General features: G+C 48.1%; 1 long non-coding RNA gene across 3 annotated transcripts; it reads left to right on the plus strand.

The window, feature by feature from the left end:
- The first annotated feature begins 10,726 nt into the window (after positions 1-10,726).
- Positions 10,727-19,621, plus strand: LOC128575571 (uncharacterized). Of its 3 annotated transcripts, none has more exons than XR_008377033.1 (5): positions 10,727-10,954; positions 13,010-13,446; positions 14,193-14,820; positions 14,905-16,147; positions 16,245-19,621. It is a non-coding gene; the product is annotated as an uncharacterized LOC128575571 (long non-coding RNA). The 3 variants fall into 3 exon arrangements; XR_008377032.1 differs by having other exon boundaries at positions 14,193-14,374; positions 14,720-14,820; positions 14,905-19,621; XR_008377031.1 differs by having other exon boundaries at positions 14,905-19,621.
- Positions 19,622-20,230: the final 609 nt, after the last annotated feature.

A 20,230-nucleotide genomic window follows, 5' to 3' on the forward strand; every position in this document is an offset into this window, starting at 1 on the left:
CTATTTTTTGGTTGTAGTTATAACTGTTGTTTTTTAGCAGGCCAGGGCCAAGTTCAAACCTGCCAGCCCCGGTGTATGTGGCAGACGCCCTAACCACTGAGCTACAGGTGCCGAGCTAACTCTTAAAAGAAAAATAACGCAGTCAAGGAGGCTGATGTGGGAAAAATAGCTCTCAGTAATCTTGTATGTAGAGTGTTAGAAGAAAATAGTGGTTTTAGCCCAAGAGGTGAGAAACAATGGCCTTTGGTTGGTTGGTGTCAGGGGAAGAGGCTGACTGTCAAAGCTGACCAATGACGGGAAAATCCCAGTGAAAATCACACTGGGGTGGAGTCAGTTTCCCTTAGCAATTGGAGGTACATTTTCAAAGCAATTATCAGGGAATGCCTTTCATGGCTCATTACCTTAAAAGAAGCTGTCAGGCTATTCTTATTTTTGTGACAAAAATTTAAACTTTGGGGCGGTGCCTGTGGCTCAGCGGGTAGGGCGCCGGCCCCATATGCCGAGGGTAGCGGGTTCAGACCCAGCCCCAGCCAAACTGCAACAACAAAAAAAAAATAGCTGGGCGTTGTGGAGAGCGCCTGTAGTCCCAGCTACTTGGGAGGCTGAGTTAAGACAATCGCCTAAGCCCAAGGATTTGGAGGTTGCTGTGAGCTGTGTGACGCCACGAAACTCTACTGAGGGTGATAAGGTGAGACTCTATCTCTACAAAAAAAAAAAAAAATTTAAACTCTGCTGCTTAAGTAGGAAGGTCAACACTAAATGTCAAAATTGGCATATTGATGGATTTAACGTATGTGTTAGCAGAAAGTGATCATTACTAAACGTTTTCAAATTGGTACATCCGTGTGGGTTTGGAGGGAGACTGCCAGGTTCACTCAGCCTCTGCCGAAGCTCATGTGCCATTGAGCCTGTTTGAAGTCTCTTTTCTTCTTAGTTTAAAAAAAAACCTGAAAAATTGAACTCATGTTTAAATATCTATGGTATATATGTAACGTTATATCAACATTGTTAGTTTATAATTCATAAAAATCTCATCACCCTGGAAGGCTCTCTGCAGGTGACACATTCTCCTCCCTGCATGAAATCCTGAGTTTACGTGGTGATCTGTGAGAGAGGCAAAGCCAGACCAACATGAGTTACTTGTAGCCTGATCATTTTGAGAGCAAAATTATATATATATATATATATTAAAAATTCATGTATTTCCATGGAAAGAAGCAAGTTGACGAGGCGGGTGGGTGAGTTTTAGGTTTGCTGGACATGGGGTGGGGCCCTGCCTGTGAGAGTCCTTGGTCCCAAGGGCTTTAAAAAACAGGCCTGGCAATGAATCCCCAACAATAAAAAAAAAAAAAGAAAAAAAAAAAAACAGGCCTGGAAAAGATACGAGTTTTGTTTTGTTTCCTTGATTATATAACCACACGATCCTTGCATACTTTGAAAGATACTGGAAGATACACAAATGGGAACGTAAGATAATCCCACAGGCAAAGAGACAACCGCCTTTAGCATTTTTTTATTACAAGGGTTTTTTCCTGCCTCAGTCCACATACACAGATTTTTTAACAGCTTGATTGACAATACCAAACCACCCATCCATGTAAAGTCCGCTTTTCACTGGTTTTCAATTTTCATTTTTGTCCCTCCAGGAAGAACCCTTGTACCCACCAGCAGTCACTTCCTCCTGTCCCTCCTCCTCCTGGCCCTGGGCTTTAACTTTATGGATGAGATTTTTATATGGACAGGTGTTTTCAGCTCTCTTGGGTATATACCTAGGAATGGTCTTACGGTAACTCTACCATTAACTTTTCAAAGAACCGCCAGACTGTTTTCCAAAGCCATGGCCCCATTTTACATTGAATTGTCATGTAAAACGAGAATTTTGCACTACCTTACAGGTGGGTTGCAAGGTAGGAGAATTTCAATTTTTTTTTTTGTAGAGACAGAGTCTCACTTTATGGCCCTGGGTAGAGTACCGTGGCATCACACAGCTCACAGCAACCTCCAACTCCTGGGAGAGAATTTCAATTTTCTACATCCTCACCAACCCTTATAACTTTTCATCCTAGCAAGTGCTAAGTGGATATAGATTTTTTTTTTAAGAAGAGAGAGGAGGAGAAAGAGATGAGAACATTCCATATGTTTTGTTTCGTTTACTATTTTTTCACATAATATTTGATGGTCGTGGTCGATAGCACTCCATGTCAACAAATAGAAATCTTGTGCCATCATTTTAAATACCTGCATGATCTATTGGAAGGAAACCCCGTCCGTCGGCTGTGGTGATAAATAAACATCGTCCCAGCTACTGGGGAGGCTGAGGCAGGTAGATCACTTGAGCCCAGGAATTCCAGGCTACAGTCTGTTAGGCTGATCGGGTGTCCACACCAAGTTCAGCATTGATCTGGTGACCTGCTGGTAGCATGGCAGGGTAGCAGGTTATCTAAGGAAAGATGAACTGGCCCAGGTTGGAAACTGAGCAGGTCAAAATTTAGACATCACAGGGAGATTCATTCCCAGGGACGTCTCCTTCCCAATTTTATCAAATCCTCAATTAGCTTTGAGTTGGGGGCCCTTCCTAGGTTCTCTGGCAGCTCTTGCTCTCCCTAATCGTGTCTGTCTTCCCTATTAGGGGGCACCAGCTCTAGCAAGTAAAAACACAGGATCCCCAGTTAAATGTGAATTTCAGATAAACTGTGCATGGTTTAAGTGTAGGTGCATCCCAGGCCATATTTTATCTGCTGTCCCTGCTCTCCTGCACTGGGCTCAGGCAACTGGAGCCACGTCCCTGTTCCTCACCCATAGTCAGCACGATCAGGCTCTCATCTGACCAGAATCACGAACCGAATTTGGAAGCCACACTTCAGGGACACCTTATTTAGACCCAGTCAAAGGCTAGAGAGCCAGGTGCTATGGCACATGCCTATGGTCCCAGCTACTTAGGAGGCTGAGGTGGGAGGATCACTTGAGCCCAGGAGTCCCAGTCCAGCCTGGGCAACACAGACGTTGTTCAAAAAAAATTTTTTTTAATAGATTAATAAATGAAAGAAAAGTCATAAAAAAAAAAAAAAGCTGGCGAGAGAGGAGCATTTTAAATGTGGCTTCATGTCGCATTTTACTTTTTCTTTGCAGACCTGGGAACCCACAGGAGAAGGACAGTAGGTGTGAGGACAATTGTTCCAGGAAACCTGAAACTGCCTGGGACCCACTCTGCTTCCAAGTAGCCACAGAGGACCCTGTGCTCTGCCCTGTCCTGACCTAACTCCCTGTGGGGGACCTTCTCCTCCAGTGACTTGCCCGTGCACACACTTTGATTCTGGGGGGGCTCCAGGACTGGGTGGAGGTCTAAAGCAGCTTGGAATGATCCTAACTACATTTGTTGGTTCTGCAGAAAATTGGGAGGAGAAGGGAGGCAAATATGTGGATTTAATTACAGAAATAGGCCTTTAACCTGTGTCCTTAAAGACCATAACCTGGGGTGTTTGGGGGCTCCACGGAAGTCCATGTGGGAGAAGGTCTGGATCTGAGATTTTTTCCTCTGGTGTGATTGTGCAGACTGTGAAAGGTGTAACAGGTGAGGTGAGGCTCATTGAATCAGAAGTTTAAGGTACAGTGTCTGGACAGCCTAAAATCACATAATGGACACGCTTTTGTGGCCAAGACACTTTTCTCTCATCTGGACCCATGAATAGCTGGTAGACACTCCTAGTTTCAAAAGGGAGCAGAGAAGAACTTGAGAATTAACAAGAAAAATGGGTTGCACCTGGGCAAACAACTGGACACCTATAGAAAGATCAGGCACGTTATGTTCACATGGAAAGGCCAAAACATGTTCAAGGAATCACAGTGAACTATTTACCATCCTCCCTCCCCGCCTCTGTCCCCGAGAACTGGACAAGAGGAAATAGGTTAAAATCGCAGCAGGAAATTTACATTAGAGTTTGAAAAAAGAATGTCCACTGACCGTAAGTGGTTATCCTTCATCATATTATCATAGTTCTGGGAAGACATGAGTGTTTTGGTCCCTTTCCTTTCCCACCCCGTGAACCATACAGAGAATTAGGCAGGTGCACCTTGTTTGGGCTCAAACAGTGCTTTGAAGTTCAAAACTTCAAATAGATCATCTAGATAGATCAAAACCTCCATGAAACCTGTTTTGGAACGTGCATCTCAGATGTAAACTTGAATGGCGGGCAAATATCTGAATATTTGCCTGAGCAAACTTGGCCCCAGCATTCTGCCCATGTTTGGTGTCGCGTCTCCAAAAGGCTGCTTTGGCATTTATTAGGCATTACATCATTCTCTCCCTTATGAGCTGAAATGATGAAGTATTGGGAGAGGGAGTTAAATGGATGGAACACGGGCGTTTTGAGACGTTTAGCTACGAGACTTATTCACCCAGCCCTTCCTTGTTTGGACAGTGACTCGGCCATGAGAGTTGTTTTGAAGCAACTAGAAATAGAATCAATCGCTGTTTGCTCTGATATTAAAAAAAAAAAAAATTGTGCCTTAGGCTGGGAAATAGGGATCAAGCGCCATGACACAGCAAATGACCAGGGAGTGTGCTTTTTTAAAGCAGGCTAAATATGGGAACATCTACAGAAAAAAACATATATTCTAAAATCAATGTCAGAGTGTTGGGAAGCCTTTCTTTGAGAAGCATTAAAAACACAGAGCTGCCCTGGTGTCAGTTTCTAAAGAGCCCTGGGGGTAACTACTGAGGCTGCTGCCTGTCACCTCCCCCACACCTAAAGAGTAACCCTTAACATCCCTGGAGGTCCAATCTCCTCCTTTCATTCTCATTGAGGGTCAGCGCGAGGCGCAAGGTGAACATGAAAATTCACATATAGTCGAGTTTCTCAGAAATAAGGAAAAAACACATAATTGATTAGGGACCAGTTAACTCCAGCTGCCGTGCCCCCAACCAGGCGACAGGCACCCAGGAGGACCCAAAAGGGATCCAAAACTAGTTCAGCATCTGCTTCCAAGGACTCTCCACAAAGCCAGAGAAGAAAAACACTTGTGAAAAAGTCGGAAAGAAGACAGCAATGAATTGGAGTATATTCCCGAATCAAAGGAAATTAGGGTGGCCGGAAGAGCTGGTGAATTGAAGGCAACTGGGCGGGGTCACATTGCCTCCGCAGGAGGCCACCATAGAAATCTCTGAACTAGAAAAGGACAAGAAGGAGTGAAAGAAAAAGATGTGGTGATCAGAGGGAAATGCAGAGAAAGGGAGGAGGGTTCTAGGTTTCTGGGAGCCTGGAGGAATGGGGATGGCCTTGGGCAGCGGTAGGGTTGTTTGGGTCGCTGAGTCATAGTTAACGGTGGGGAATTAAGGATGTGCCCTCTGTCAGGTATTTCTAAACACAGGATTGATGTGCATGACCCAGCTGGGGGTGAGGGGTCAGGAGTCACCATCAGGTAATGGACGCAGGAACCCAAGTGACAGTCTGAGAAGGACCTGGGCTCTCCTCTCCCGTTCCCCATCTTTCTTTCCTCTGCTCCCCAACCCCTCATCTCTCTTCTACTTCTTCCCAATTAGTGTCCCCTTTATTTTTTTAAAATTCCTTCATCTTTCCTTCTCTCCCTCCCTCCCTCTCAGGGTCAACCACTCTCACACATTTCAGAGGTTTTAATAAGATCATGCAATTTGTGCACTGCTGTTTAAGTGCAGGTATTTTAGGTAAATTCTTCTTTTTTTTTTTTTCTTTTGCAATTTTTGGCCAGGGCTGGGTTTGAACCCGGCACCTCCAGCATATGGGGCCGGCACCCTACTCCTTTGCGCCACAGGCGCCGCCCTGTTTTGTTTTTGTTTTTTTTTTAGGTAAGTTCTTCTTTTGATATAATTTCAAGTTTACTGAGAGATCGCAAGAATAATGCAAGGAATTCCCATCTGCCACCTCCCCAGACTCATTCATTGTTTACAGAATTGCCCCATTTGCTGGGTCATTCTCTAACTCATGTGCTAGACACACACACACACTTGCACACCCACACATGTGCACACATATGTACGCCCACACGCACACACATACACATGTGTCGTGTCTTTTGACAGTAAGCAGGAGGCATTGTGGCCCTAAATACTATAATGTGTATTTCCTAAGAACTAAGATATTCTGTACACAACCACAGCACAATGACTGAAGTCAGGAATTTGGATGGAAACAGAAAGCCGCTTATCCAGCCCGCAGGTCTTATTTGGATTTCACCAGCTGTCCCAGCCTTGTCCCCTGTAGCCTTCCTCCAGGGCCTGGGCCCTCATCCAGGATGGCAGAGGGTTTAGTCACACACTTCCCTTCATCCAAAGCTTTTCTGCCCACACCTAACACAAATGGCCTTCGTACCTCCCAGGCCTGAGTGTGACCATCACCTCCCTGACGCTCCCCCCAAGCAGTCTGGGCCTTTCTCCCAGGACCCAGCACTTTGTTCTGAAGCCTCAAGGCAGGTGTCAGGCTCTCTCCTCATCCACATCCTCTTCTCTTATCTTTCCTCTGCTAAAAGTAATCTCCAGAGATAGGATATGTGTTGTAATCACCACAGGGACTTCTCCTGAGCTGTGTGACCTCAGGCAACTTAGCCCATTTGTTCAGCTGTGAAACCAGAATGATGACTGTGCCCTCACTGGAGTTTTCTGGATAGTAAATGGATCTGTTATAAGAATCAAATGAGGCCTGGCACAGTGGCTCACGCCTGTGATCCCAGCACTCTGGGAGGCTGAGGCGAGTGGATCACCTGAGCTCAGGAGTTCAAGGCCAGCCTGAGCAAGAGCGAGACCCCATCTCTAAAAAATAGCCAGGCGTTTGTGAGGACAAAAAAAAAAAAAAAAGAAAGAAAAGAAAACCTAATTAACAAAAGTATATGTAAAAATTAAAATTAAAATTAAAGAAAAATAGCCAGGCGTTATGGTGGGCGCCTGTATTCCCAGATATTTTGGAGGCTAAGGCAAGCGATCCCTTGAGCCCAAGAGTTTGAGGTTTGTGTGAGAGTGCCACAGCACTCTACCCAGAGCAACAAAGTAAGATTTTCTCTCAAAAAAAAAAAAGAAAGAAAAAGAAAAAAAAAATCGGCTCAGCGCCCATAACATAGGGCTTATAGCACCGGCCACATGCACTGAGGCTGGCAGGTTCGAACCCAGCCCAGGCTAAACAACAGGTTCGAACCCAGCCCAGCTAAACATCAATGATAATTGCAACAAAAACTAACCAGGCGTTGTGGCGGGCACCTGTAGTCCCAGCTACTTGGGAAGCTGAGGCAAGAGAATTGCTTAAGCCCAAGAGTTTGAGGTTGCTGTGAGCTATGATGCCACGGCACTCTACCCAGGGTGACAAAATGAGACTCTGTCTCTAGAAAAAAAAATCCAGGGGCGGCGCCTGTGGCTCAGCGGGTACGGGCGCCGGTCCCATATACCGGAGGTGGCGGGTTCAAACCCAGCCCCGGCCAAATTAAAAAAAAAAAAATAAAAAAAAAAATCCAAAGGACCATACTGAACCTCAGAGATAAAGCATTCTATAACAGACCTACTCTTTCTTATCTGACAATATGAATGTTACTTTCTCTGCATTATTGTTATTATTATCGCTTAATATTTTGATGCAGCAATCGTCTGATTTCTTTTCTGAATGTATTTATCTTCGTTCGTACTTGGGTTTTTGTTTCTAGTCCTTATCTTAAACATTGTTATTGTTATTAAATTTTAAGCCTTTTTAATTTTGTGAAGGCAAAGAGTGGAAACCTAATAAACACATGTATATGAAAAATAAAGTCAAAGGAGTCTGTACCCGTAAAGCACTCCTGGCCGTGCCGGGCACAGGGTGGGTGCTGAGTACGTGAGAGGCCTCCCCTCCTCCCTCTCTCTGCCTTCTTCCTCTTCCTCTGTATCTTCCTCCTCCGTCTTCAGCTTCATCATCACCATTGCCAAGCATAGCATTTGGGCGGCGCCTGTGGCTCAGTGAGTAGGGTGCCGGCCCCATATACCGAGGGTGGCGGGTTCAAACCCAGCCCCGGCCAAACTGCAACAAAAAAATAGCTGGGTGTTGTGGTGGGCGCCTGTAGTCCCAGCTACTCGGGAGGCTGAGGCAAGAGAATCGCGTAAGCCCAAGAGCTGGAGGTTGCTGTGAGCCGTGTGACGCCACGGCACTCTACCTGAGGGCGGTACAGTGAGACTCTGTCTCTACAAAAAGAAAAAATATATATCACTGGACGGCTGAGTTTAGAACAGGAAGTGTTCAGCAGCATCTCAGAGGGAGAGCTCGGGAGAAAGAGCGAAGACGCCCACAGGACACTGACAGCCGGACCATCTGCATATCGTGAACAAGCAGGGGACAGCCAGAAGGAGTGAGTTTATGGATACCCATGAACGAATTTTTAACAAGAGGAGCAGAAGGCACTTTAACTTGGTTTCACCTGTATAAGGTGTTGGCCTATAGACCACGTCACATGGTCTCTGTGGCACTGCCCTGTGTGTGTGTGTGCGCCTGCACGTGTCCCTGTGATCGGAGCACACGGAGACCTTCTGGACTGACTGATCCACAGGTTGTTAGGGACAGGCTCGTCACCAGCATTATCATTAGCGCTTCCTTGGATTGAGCACTTGAGTCTGTATGGCTCGGAGTCACTTGCTTTGCATTTTTAATTCTATCCCTACTCCAGGATGTCACCACTGTGCAGAGGAGGAACGAGGCTGGGAGAGGCTAAGTCTGCTCAGGTGACGCGTAGTAGGACTGAGATTAAGCAAAGGGTCCTGGCGGGTGCAGGCCCCTGCGACTGGAAGCAAGAAGCAGCAGCTTGTGAGGGCGACAGAGCAGGACTCAGTCCACACTGGGCTCCGCTGCCCTGCCTGCCGGTGGCTGTCTGAGGGACAGAGGTACAGGAGGCCAAAGAATAGCTCTCCTATGGTAGCAGCTGGGCGGTTTCCAGGAAGAAAACAAGAGGTGAATAAAAAGATCAATCAACATGAGTAGCTGAGTCTGTGATGGCAAGAAGCTGGCAGTGTCTCCCAGGAGCTTCTGGTGACTTGGGACTAGAAAGGGAGAAGGCGGTTTGCAGGGAGGACCAGGAAAATCTTGGGGAACAGCAAACATGCAGCCAGGATAGGGTCTGGGCTGGAGAGAGGGGCCTGGGTGCCTAGGCGGCCTCCCACGCAGTGAGTCAGTGTCCCTTGTTGACTCAGGAGGGAGTTCGTGCATTCAGTAAACTGGGAGCGGTGACGACCCGGGGAGGGAGGTTCAAGACCCTTGATTGTGGACGTGCCCCTGTGCAGGGAAGGGAGAGAAAGGCTGCAATGAGGGTCCAGGGAGGAAGTGGCCAGAGAGTCAGGAGGGTGAGCCCGTGCTGCTGTGCCCCTGAGGCCTCAAGAGGCCATCCTGGGGAGGAGGTTCCTTGGGGATAGGACAGGCCAGCTAGGTAGCAGAGACTGTGGGGAACTCCAGTGCTTTCAGTTGCCCAAAGTCAAGGGGTGAAGGAAGTGACGTAGGCAGGCACAAGCTCACACTTAACAGACAATGTGTGTGAGTCAAAGCCCAAGTTCATGTTCTGAAGAACCAAGGCGCTCTGCCCTGAGCTCGGTTCCAGGCCGGACCTGCCACTGCTTGTTGTCATAGAAAAGCAGGGGACCCTGGTGGCGGGTGAGGGGCCTGGCTGGACCCCGGGTGGCTGCTCCATGGGGTGCCCTTGACCCTGAGGAACAGACCAGCCTAGAAGTTATGCACGAGTCATCCGGATCGTCACTGGGCCCCAAAGATGGAATAATGACGCAGACCTCTAGGCTTCTTATGGGTCTTCACTCATTTGAAGGAAATGTGGTCAACGGATGAGGATTCAGGAGAAGCCTTGGCCAGTGGTGGGGGCTGTCCGGCGGCATGCTTGCTGCAGTCCTGTCCCCACAGCATTGGGGGGGTGCAGAAGGGTCCCTTTCCCCACCCCTCCCACTCCCCAATTCCCAGAGCTGATTTTATAAGGTCTGAGCTTCTCATGCCTAATCCTGCCTGGGTCAGTGGGGTAAAAAGCCTTTTATTTTAGGTTGCTGGAGGGAGATTAATTAGATTATGCCCTGGTGAGGGAGGGAACTCACTGAGGTGACAGGGGCAGATATGTCTTGGGGAGGGTGCTGCTGTACACAGCACTCTTGCTGGCAAGGGCAGGGCTGCGAATACCCACATGCACTTGATCTTGAGATGGGGAATAAGTCCCAGCAGGGCTCAGGAGGCCCTTAGATCACAGGGCCCAGGACCACAGCAGTGCTCAGAGAAGCCAGGAAAGCGGACCCAGTCCCCTTCTCCTGTATGCTAGACTCTTGGACGAGCAGGTGGAGGGACAAAGCTTCCCTGATAGTGACGGGCACTGCTGCCTGCCTTGCCCTGCATGAGTTCAAAGCCAGAGCACCTTGGGTTTAGAAGTACTGTGTGACAGTTCTCGTACCTCCAGAGTGACATGGAACAAATTCTCCTGCTGCCTGCACCTCAACAGCTGACCCAGCTGCCCTAAGTTTTAATTGACTTATACTTGAAATGTTAAGCTATCAAATCTATCTAAAAAATGTGTGCATTACTCTTATATCACACAGCCTGTGCCAGCTTCAAATAACGCTGCCAGAGAAGGTAGGAGAGGGCCTCACAGTCGGTCAGGATTTTACACCTGACGCCAGGGCGGCTCTGTAAACAGGAGGTCGGCGTGTGGCCGCCCCGCCGGGCACACTCCCTGATGCGGATAGATTACAGGCTGGACGGCACGTAGGGAGTGAGGTGAGGTCATAACTCCGAAGCCCTCGTGACTGCCACCTTTGCACAAATGGAGTGACTTGTCCCTGGGTCTCAGAGCAGCAAGCTATGGTCTGCAAAGAATGCAGAGAGAGGTAGTTCCATGAGTTTTTACGGGAAGCAGAGAAGAAGTCACAACGTTTGGCATTTTTCAGATTGAACTGCAAGGTCTTGGACTTCAGTCTGTGCTCAGCTCTGGGGTAAGAGCTGTCAGAAAGGCAGCTGCCGGGAGACCCTAACTCCTCAACCTGATTCCTTCACTGTTATTTACATTCTATGCCCTTCTCTTACAAGACTATTTTTTTGACATTTGCCTTCTGGCACAGCCAGGACCAGAGAGTGGGAGGTGGATTTTGGCCGAGTACAAGGAAGAATTTTCTTAGTCAGAGCAGCCCCCAAATGGAAAGACCTGACTCAAAAGACAGCGTGTCCCCGGCCTGGATGAGGTCCTCAAGAGGTCCCTTCAAGGGAGCTCTGCCCCATGCTGTGATAGGGTAGGTGTGTACAGAGATGAAAGGTAAAGATCAATGTTGGGCACTTGCTATGTGCCAGGCACTGTTTTAACTACTTTTATTCGAACTAACTCATTTCATCTTCAAACAACCCTGTGAGATGGAACTATTATGACCCGCTATTATCTCCATTTTACAGACAAGGAAACTGAGGCACAAAGAAGTCTAAGTAACTGCCGAGGCGACTGGGCTGGTCATGTGAGGGGCAAGCCTGTCCACCCTGCCTGTGTCTCTGGGTTCTGCAAGGCAGGTCGGCTTATCAGGTGGCAGTGGTGAAATGACCTCACCAGCGACCAGCTGTTCTGCGCTAAAGAGTTTAAAGGCAGTTGACTCAGCACAAAGCATTGATCAGGAGTCGGGAGGGCTGATAGGTTCCACCAACGTGCAACAGAGGCTGGGCTTGAACTCTCAGAAAGGAAGCCCGGGGAAGCTTGGCACATTCCCTGTTAGGGGCACACGATGATAGGCAGGTGGAATGGGGGTGTCAGGGGCGCCGCACCCAGTTAGCCCTGCCCCCCTTGTACCCAGAGGGTCCTTGGGCTCACCCTCCAGCTTCAGGAATCTGGCCCAGACTTTCCCCTGAGGTCGAGTCCTTGCCTTGGTCATTCACCCAGGCCCACGACTTGTCTGAAGCCACCTCGTGAGGCCTGGCAAGCACGCATCTGGAGAAGTGGCTCTCTTTCCCTGTTTGCATGCTCCCTGGCCATGGATGTGAATAGCTCTTTCACGAGCCTGTGCTGGAGAGAGCAGTGCGGGAAATTCTGGCACTCGAGGCTGGACCCTACCGACCAGCTGGACCCTCCCACCGTTGCCCACTTTTGCCACAGGCTCAGGGTCCTGTCCTGAACTTGGCCCTTTGGCCTTCAGTCCCTACTGAACTGAGGCTGCCCGGTACCATCTACCAAAAGACACATTTCAGTCAAGTGTGAGGAAAGCATCCCCACAGCAGGGTTGTTGGCTTGCTGGGTGGAGCCACTCCCTTCCTTTGAATCAGGGTCCGAGTTGGGAAAACTCTGGACCACACAGCTTCAGGGCCTGCTCTGAGAAACAACTAGAACACCCCTCAGATTCCTTCTAGCTATAAAATATTCCGATTCACGATCAAGGGAAGGAAGAAACGTGTATGTAGTAAAATAAAAACACGTTCTGTAGTGGGCCCAGGAAGAGGACAGAAGTACTTGGCTCCCAGATTCAGTCCCTGCTTGTAGAAAGTTCTGGCTCTGGCATGAAGACACACAGGTCTGCTTTCCTTAAGCTTTTATTCAGAAAGACCCCCCAAAATGTGACATTGACTAATGCCCTCAAGGTAGACTTTATCGGCCCCCAGGCTGTGACCTACCCAGCTGGCTTCCCTGGGGTTCTACAACGGGAGGCATTTAAGTGACAAGGAGCTAAGAGGGAAGCACCTTGAAAACATTCCCTGAGGTTGTTCGTTCTTTGCAATTGTTCTATAAAATGGGTTAAAATAATTTTTTTTTTTATGATTTTGCACTTGAGTAGATGAACATACAGGAAGGTTTAGTCACTTTCCCAAATGTGTCGTTCTGGGAAAGGTGGGAGAGGTTTTGATCCTGGAATTGATCCTCAGCATCTTTACCAGTCCCATCTCTGAAGAGAAGGAAGTTGCTTCTTTCTCTCCACCAAATAATTTGCCCCCAAATTCCTGCACCTCTGTAAAATCAGAGGTTTCAGAGGGCTGAGGAGACCTGGAGTTGAAATTCTGTCCTCTGTCTTCCTTCCAAGGCAGCCAAACCTTTGCTCGGAGGAAAGGAGAAAGAACCTTCCCTGCTAATGTCACTGTCTCGGGCGAGAGTTTGGACCAGAAGCAGTCGCAGCATCGGAGCCTCTCCCCATGGCAAGCAGCTGCTGTTATAACACCATGATTAAAGCCTTTTGTTAATTTCCCTCACGCTTTATCTTTCTTATTTTCTTTCCCACAGCTGCCTGGCCCTCTTTCTGGGCCAGCCTGACAATCTGAAATAACAGAATAATAGAATTTCTGAAATCCCAGCTTTCTCTGTTCCCAGAGACCATTTTGCTCACTGGGGACCAGTGAGTTATTTCAGAACACAGGGCCGCTATGAAGCTGAGGCAGAGAGGCCTCTGTGACCTGTTACAATGAAGGACAATTCATCAAATCAGAAGGACACCTTCAATTTCATCAAGATCCTTTTCTAAAGGTACAAATAAAAAGTCATCAATCGAGGAAATATTTGTCACAATATTGAAATCTCACAAGTAAGCATGGAGGATCCTGTGCGTTCCCTGATGTTATATCTGCACATTTAAAACTATGGACACATTTAATAAGCTACGAATACTGTTTCCTAGAATCAGCGTCTGACTTTAGGGAAAAGTAAAACTAAGTTTAGGAAGTTTTGAATATAAGCCTCTTTCTTGTGGGTGGAAAATTGTCATAGATTTGGGATGAGAAAAAAAGTCTTAGACATTACAGGTGGCTCAGATTCCCCCAGACAGCAGGGGAAGAGCCACAGAGCTCATTGTCACTTCAGAAAAGGATTTTCTTAGATGCCATCAGAGGGCAGCATCATCTGAACTCCTTGCTGGGGATTTTATAATGACCAGGACACAGAGGAGGGTTTCTTTTCTGCAATGATCTGGAAGGGGAGACTTTTGCTGCCACTCTGTAACTTTCTTTTCCAAACACGTAGTTCCTTGATCTTTTGGAGAACAGTGAAAATAGGAGAGCCAGGGTGCATGAATCAGGTGCGCCCTGGCACAGGAAAGCACTTTACCTGAGCTGGTCTTAGGAAGCCAGAAGGAACCTGTGTTTTCTACAGCACTAAATTTCTAACTACAGAAATTCTGAAATTCTGTTATTTCTGTTGGTCGGGACAGCCCAGGAAGAGAGCCAGGCAGCTAGAAAACATCTTGCAAATATTGTTGCCTGATCTCTTTTTCGCAGGTAAGAAGTTGAGACTTGGAGCAGGTGACAGTTGGCCTTGGGCCACCCACAGGACTACAAAGACCCTATTGAGTCTTCTGGCTCACCCCAGCACCCCACATGGCCTCCAGATGGTGGGAACTTGTCTGCTGCTTTGTAACACACAGAACTCTCGGCCCAGGGTCCCACCGCTGCTTGGCCAGGTAGCTGCTCTAACCCAGGTGGGATGACACATCCGGGGGGGAGCGCAGGGACAGAGGCAGCGCCAGCCCCATCACCGGCAGGCCCGAGTGCAAAATGGCAGCATAGACACCTTTTCCCCAAAGCACAGGGAAAGCTGCTTCCTTCCCTGCTATCTCCCTCTTAACCTGTCATGCCATTGTTTTATTTGCTGTGTGGCGGTGTGCTCCCTGGGACCTGGGGATTCACACAGACCTCTCTGGAAGTCTCTCATGCCATCCCCTGACACCCCGATTCCCCCAGCTTCTGCCTCATTCCCGACCCCATCCTGTCAGGAATAGAGCATGCTGAGCTCTATTGTCCCTCAGGACTTCACAGACAGACCACGGAGTCAGAGAGCAAAGTGTTAAGAAGTCCAAGGTGGAGCATTAACCTCCTGGGGCAGGGTCCCCTCTGCATGCAGGAGTCGGTAAGTCTGGATTCTTTAGAGCCGTGCCACTCTCCCTGCCCTTGGCGGAGCATCCTTGGGAAATATGCGTTTTATGTCTTCCAGGTGAAGAAACACGTTTGGGAACAAAGCCTGAGGGTGCCCACAGCTCCACACTGCTTTGGGCTGCTGGTCCGAGACAGCATCTAACTGGCTGGCGGGAATCGTCAATGGGGCTGACGGGGCCTGCGTCTGAGAGGGGTCTCTGCAGAGCCCGGGGCCTCTGGGGGGGCAGGCCGGGGACTGGCTCTGCCTCACGGCTCGTTAGCTTGGTGGCCCAGCGCCCGGAGGTGGGTGGGAAGGAACAGGTGGCTACTCTCTGGAACATCATAAAACCCCTGCAAAGCTGATGCTTCATTTTCAAAGACAGTTGCCAAATTCTTGCCCTTGAAAGAATTTTCCAGGTCTTTCTAAAAGGAAAAGGTTTAATTTAGAGAATGAGGGAGGTGATGGGAAGACTTGGCACAGGTTAGTCAGGTCAAAGCTCCAAAGTCTCTGAAGAGACAAGGGATATTACAAGAACCTTTTCCAAAGACAAAGGTTCCCACTTGTGCAAAGCAAATAATCTGAAACATGGCTAGAAAATTCTCAGCGTTGGGGAATTTCCCCGTTATTTCCTCCCATGAACATCCCTTCTGCATCTGGGTAACTAAGAATCCACAGGACACAGTGTGGGCCCGTAGCCCTTACAGCTTAGAGTAAACCATGCTGTGCCGACTTGGTTCAGCTCCTCACCCCAACCGCAGCCCCTGGGCAGGGGACAGTGTCTGGACACTTTGTGCCCATTGGACCTCCCATTGGCCTGTCCTTAGCTCTGCTTGGGCTGAGCCTCAGATCTATCGACAGCCAGCAGAGCACTGAGTCATCCGCCTCTTTTTCAACCACGACATATTTCTGGGAATGTGAAGCACATTTGAACGGCGACGTGACATTCCTTACCTCACAGCAGAAAGTCAACTGCCCACTTCCTTTCTAGTCACGTTGCATCATCTTTCGGAACAGGACTAAACAAATTTACTTGAAATTGACATGCCTTCAGGAAAGAAAGGCTAGGAGCACATGTTTGAGCCCCGCCCCTCTCCTAGGGAAGAGCAGGGTTATCCCACCCGAAGGGAGAGGCAGGCAGGCCCCCTGCAGCTGCTCTGCCTTTGCGAGGGCAAGAAAGAGGTGTCTGCGTTCCACGCCCATCTCGCGGTGACAAAGGTGGTCATGTGACCTCCATCCCAGGCCTTTGTGGATACATCAGTTCTAGTAATGGGCTCTGCAGCTCTTGAAATTCTTTGTCATCTCAGAATACGTTATGGAAAAGGTAACTAGTCTCTGTACAAACCTTTGGCCTGTGGGTAAGCTTTTGCACATCTGAATCCCAGAAAAATATCCTTTCTTTTTTTTTTCTTCTGAGACAGAGCCTCAAGCTATTGCCCTGGGTAGAGTACACAGCTCACAGCAACCTTCAACTCCTGGGCTCAAGCAATTCTCCTGCCTCCGCCTTCCAAGTAGCTGGAACTACAGGCGCCAGCTACAAGGCCCAGCTATTTTTTGGTTGCAGCTGTCATTGTTGTTTGGTGGGCCCGGGCTGGATTTGAACCTGCCAGCTCAGGTGTACGTGGCTGGCGCCTTAGCCTCTTGAGTCATAGGCACCAAGCCAAAAAAACATCATTTATTAACAGGACGTTGAACAATCTTCAAGAGCTTGGGGAGGGAGCTGAGGGTGGGTGGACGATGCACAGGTGAACAGAAAAGGCATCGGCTCCCAAGGACTCAGCCTGGTGGGGGTGACAGCCCTGGAGCCAGCTGTAGGTGGAGGGGTCCACACCGAGGGGCTGCTGAATGCCACCTGGAGAGGACCAGGAAGGCGAGCTCCAGAGGGATGTCTGAGCAGGTGAGGCTGCTGGGATCCTGAGAAACAGTCTCTATGCAGGTGTGGGCGCTTACAAAGAGGGTCGGAAGAGCACAGAGAAGGGAGAGACACCAGGTCGCCAGGTTGGAGCAGAGCTTGGAAAGAGCTCGAAGGGAGGGTGAGGTGCAGGCCAGTGAGCAGCCTGGCTGGAGACAGCCCCTTGAGATGGACTTACAGAGCCCTCAGAAACCACCACACTGGGACAATGTCAGGTTTGGAGTGGTGGCAAGTCATCCTGCATCTTGGGCAGAGAGTGACATGCTCCAGTCGTGCCATAGAAATGTCATCCTGGCAGAAATTTGAAAAGGTTGACGGTGGGGACCAACTGGGAGGCCAAGTCTGTGCTGCAAGTGGGCGGGAACAGGCTTGAGTGGCAGACGGCAATAATTATGCCAGTGGTGCTAATTGCAATTGCCCTTGAGGAGGGCCAACCTGCAGCGGGCACCTGCACAAGCTATCTCAGTTTGCATCAGAGCCGCGGCCCTCCAGATGAAGAAGCTGAGGCTCAGAAAGGGAGACAGCTGCTCACGGCCATAGCAGCACGGCGGGGCTGGCTGCAGCCTCCCCCTGTCCCGGGGGATAACAGAGCTGCTTGAGTTGCCATGGAGGGGGAGGAGGTGCCCTGCTGGTTTCTGCCTGATGTCTCGGAGGACAGGTGATGGGATGAAGATGAGACCAGGCAAGTAGGGGAGGAGGAATTTGCAACTAGGTTGGGTGGGACCAGATGAAAACTGGACACCAGCAAGCACCGTGGTTGCTGCTGACAGTCTGTGGTTGCAGCCCTAGGCCAGAGGTTCACGTAACAGATTCCGGCTAGGGAAGACGTTTGTACCCATCACCAAGAAAAAAAGCAAGGTGCAAACAGCATTCTCGGAGGTGCCTGAGCGTTTGTTGTGTGCTAGCCACCGGCTAAACGCTTGCTATGTGCCTTCATGACAGTCTGTGCCGGGGCGCCACTGGCATCTTCAGGAACACACGTTGAGTAACTTGCCCAGGGCCACAGAGCCAGTAAGCAGTAACCCTGTGCTCAGCTGAAGGCTAACTTCCAAGTTCATCTGCAAAGACAGAGATGGGAAGAATTCACCTCTGGGGTTATAAAGCTATTTGCTGGAATGCTTCACATGCCCTTTTGTTTGCTTATATGTATTTTGTAAACGGTGGATAGTTAGTACTAGTTAAAATTAGTACACAGTAGTGTTAGCAGCAGTATTTTGGTACTAGGAGAAAGAAGTTTGAAGAAAGCAAAAAGGTGAAATATAAACTGGTAGACATTTTGGAACACAATTTGCTATTGTCTACCAAAAATTGAAAACGTGGCACATTCTTCAACCCTGCGATTCCAATCAAATAGGCAGAAACATACATTAAATTGTCTAAAGCAGTAAATTAAAGAAATGTGGACGTACTTCCAAGGTCCACTAATAAAGAATTGAAATAAATTTTGGCTCAGCCATCCAGCTGAATCTAATGCTAGGTAACACCAAAGAGGAGCCATTTAGATTACCGTGAGGACATAAAGATTGTTTGCTATATATACACACACGTAGTGTACACAGGGAGAAAGTGTGTTAATCTCAATTGTGGTTAAAAAAAAAGTTTTTCATGAATAAACATTTGGGGTGGCTCCTGTGGCTCAAAGGAGTAGGGCACCGGCCCCATATACCGGAGGTGGCAGGTTCAAACCCGGCCCTAGCAAAAAACTGCAAACAAACTGCACACAAATATTTGTCTAATGTTGATTGTGATAAATGTTGGTTGGAGCTTGTGTCACAGAGAGGAAATCAAGCTGCTTAGTAGCTGGTACTCGTGAGGTGAGAGGGTTCAAAGGATATACACGGGAACGCTTTGTGGCTTTCATTTTTCTTTTCAAGTATCTGAAGTTTTTCTAGTTTTTTTTTTCCTACAGTAAAAATGGAGAGAAATATTACTTGGAGAGAAATATTTAACTATTTAAAGCAAAAAAGAAACAGCGCATGTGGAGGTAAGGGCGTGTGCACTCAAGGACTCAGGACGGAGGATCTTCTGGAAGAGTCTAGTAGCAGCTGCCTCCGAAAGACCCAGCTGGATGAAGACCGAGGTGAGCCGAGGAGGACGGCATCAATGATCTTTCGTATCTTATGGGACACATTTCTTTATTGCGGTTTATCTCCAGCCATCTTCCTCTCCCAGCCCAGACCCGCCTCCATCATTATCTGGACGTTCATGCCCCACATAGAACTACCCCCCTCTCCTCCCCTTGCTCTGCCCCAATCAGACGGGCAGACCCAGGCTCACTCACCTGTATCCCCCACCTTCTTGGGTTGCGCTACCGCCCTCCCAAATTGAGTGTCCTTCCAGATTCTTTCCCCCCTTCCCTACGCATGTTTAAATGATTCTTTAAATATCACATTAAGCCAATGGTTCTCAACCTTCCTAATGCCGCGGCCCTTTAATACAGTTCCTGTGGGTCGCGACCCACAGGTTGAGAACCGCTGCTCTCCTCTCTCTCCTCCAGCCTACTGCCTTCCTCACACCTCCCCTCACCACACCTGGAGTCCCCCACGCCAGGCCCATCCACACCTGCTCCTCCATTGGACCCTTTCATTCACACTCCACCCCATACCCTGCAGAATTAAGTCTTCCATGTTGCAAACGATGAAACAATAGCAGCAGTGCACATAAAACTTGTTTTTTATTTCCATTCAATTATTTCCGTAGGTTAAATTCCCAGGATCGGAATTTCGGGGTTGAAGGGTGTGGGGATATTTTTATACATGAACTTGTCCACATTTCTGAAATGAATATAAATGCCCTGCTCCCTCCCCCTTCTTCTCCAGGATAAATATTGTTAGGGAATGTAGAAAAAAATCTTAATTTTTATGCCCTGACTCTGCCTGTGTTTTTTTTTTTTTTTATTAATCATTTTTCAATTAGGTCCAAGTTATCTTTTAATTAACAAAAATGATTTTCTTATTTAAAACATTATGTATTAAAGCACCTTATTCCTTCTAGTTTTTTGTTTTGTTTTGCGTTTACACGCACATCACTTCAGGTTATAGACACTTTATTCTAATTGGCAGGCAAGCATTGCACAAGCTTTGCAATGTGGCAATTTCTCCCCAGGGAGCTCTAAAAAAGCAGGGCAGGGGTGGGTGGGGGTTCAGCTTAGTTTCTTCCAGGCACTAGTGAAATAAATAGTAAAAAAAAAAATAGAAGAAGAAGAAGAAAAGAAAGAAATGGAAAGGATTGTCAACTGTATTCATTCTTATTACCACATTGAGTCATTTGCTTTTTAAAATAAAGACAAACATTTAGTAGGTGACAGTTCCTGGGTCTGGAGATATAGATCTCCTTGAATTGACTTTCAGCAGTTTTTGAGCAAACTTTGCCCTGGAGCTTTCGCTAAGATAAGATGGTAGCTGACTAAGAGATTAGAATGTACCTTCCCTGGGTCATCTCTCGCCCTCTTTCTCTCTCTCTGTCTCTGAAATTATTTAGGAATCTTATCCAAGG

This window comes from Nycticebus coucang, chromosome 22 (assembly GCF_027406575.1).
Source record: "Nycticebus coucang isolate mNycCou1 chromosome 22, mNycCou1.pri, whole genome shotgun sequence".
Taxonomy (NCBI): Eukaryota; Metazoa; Chordata; class Mammalia; order Primates; family Lorisidae; genus Nycticebus; species Nycticebus coucang.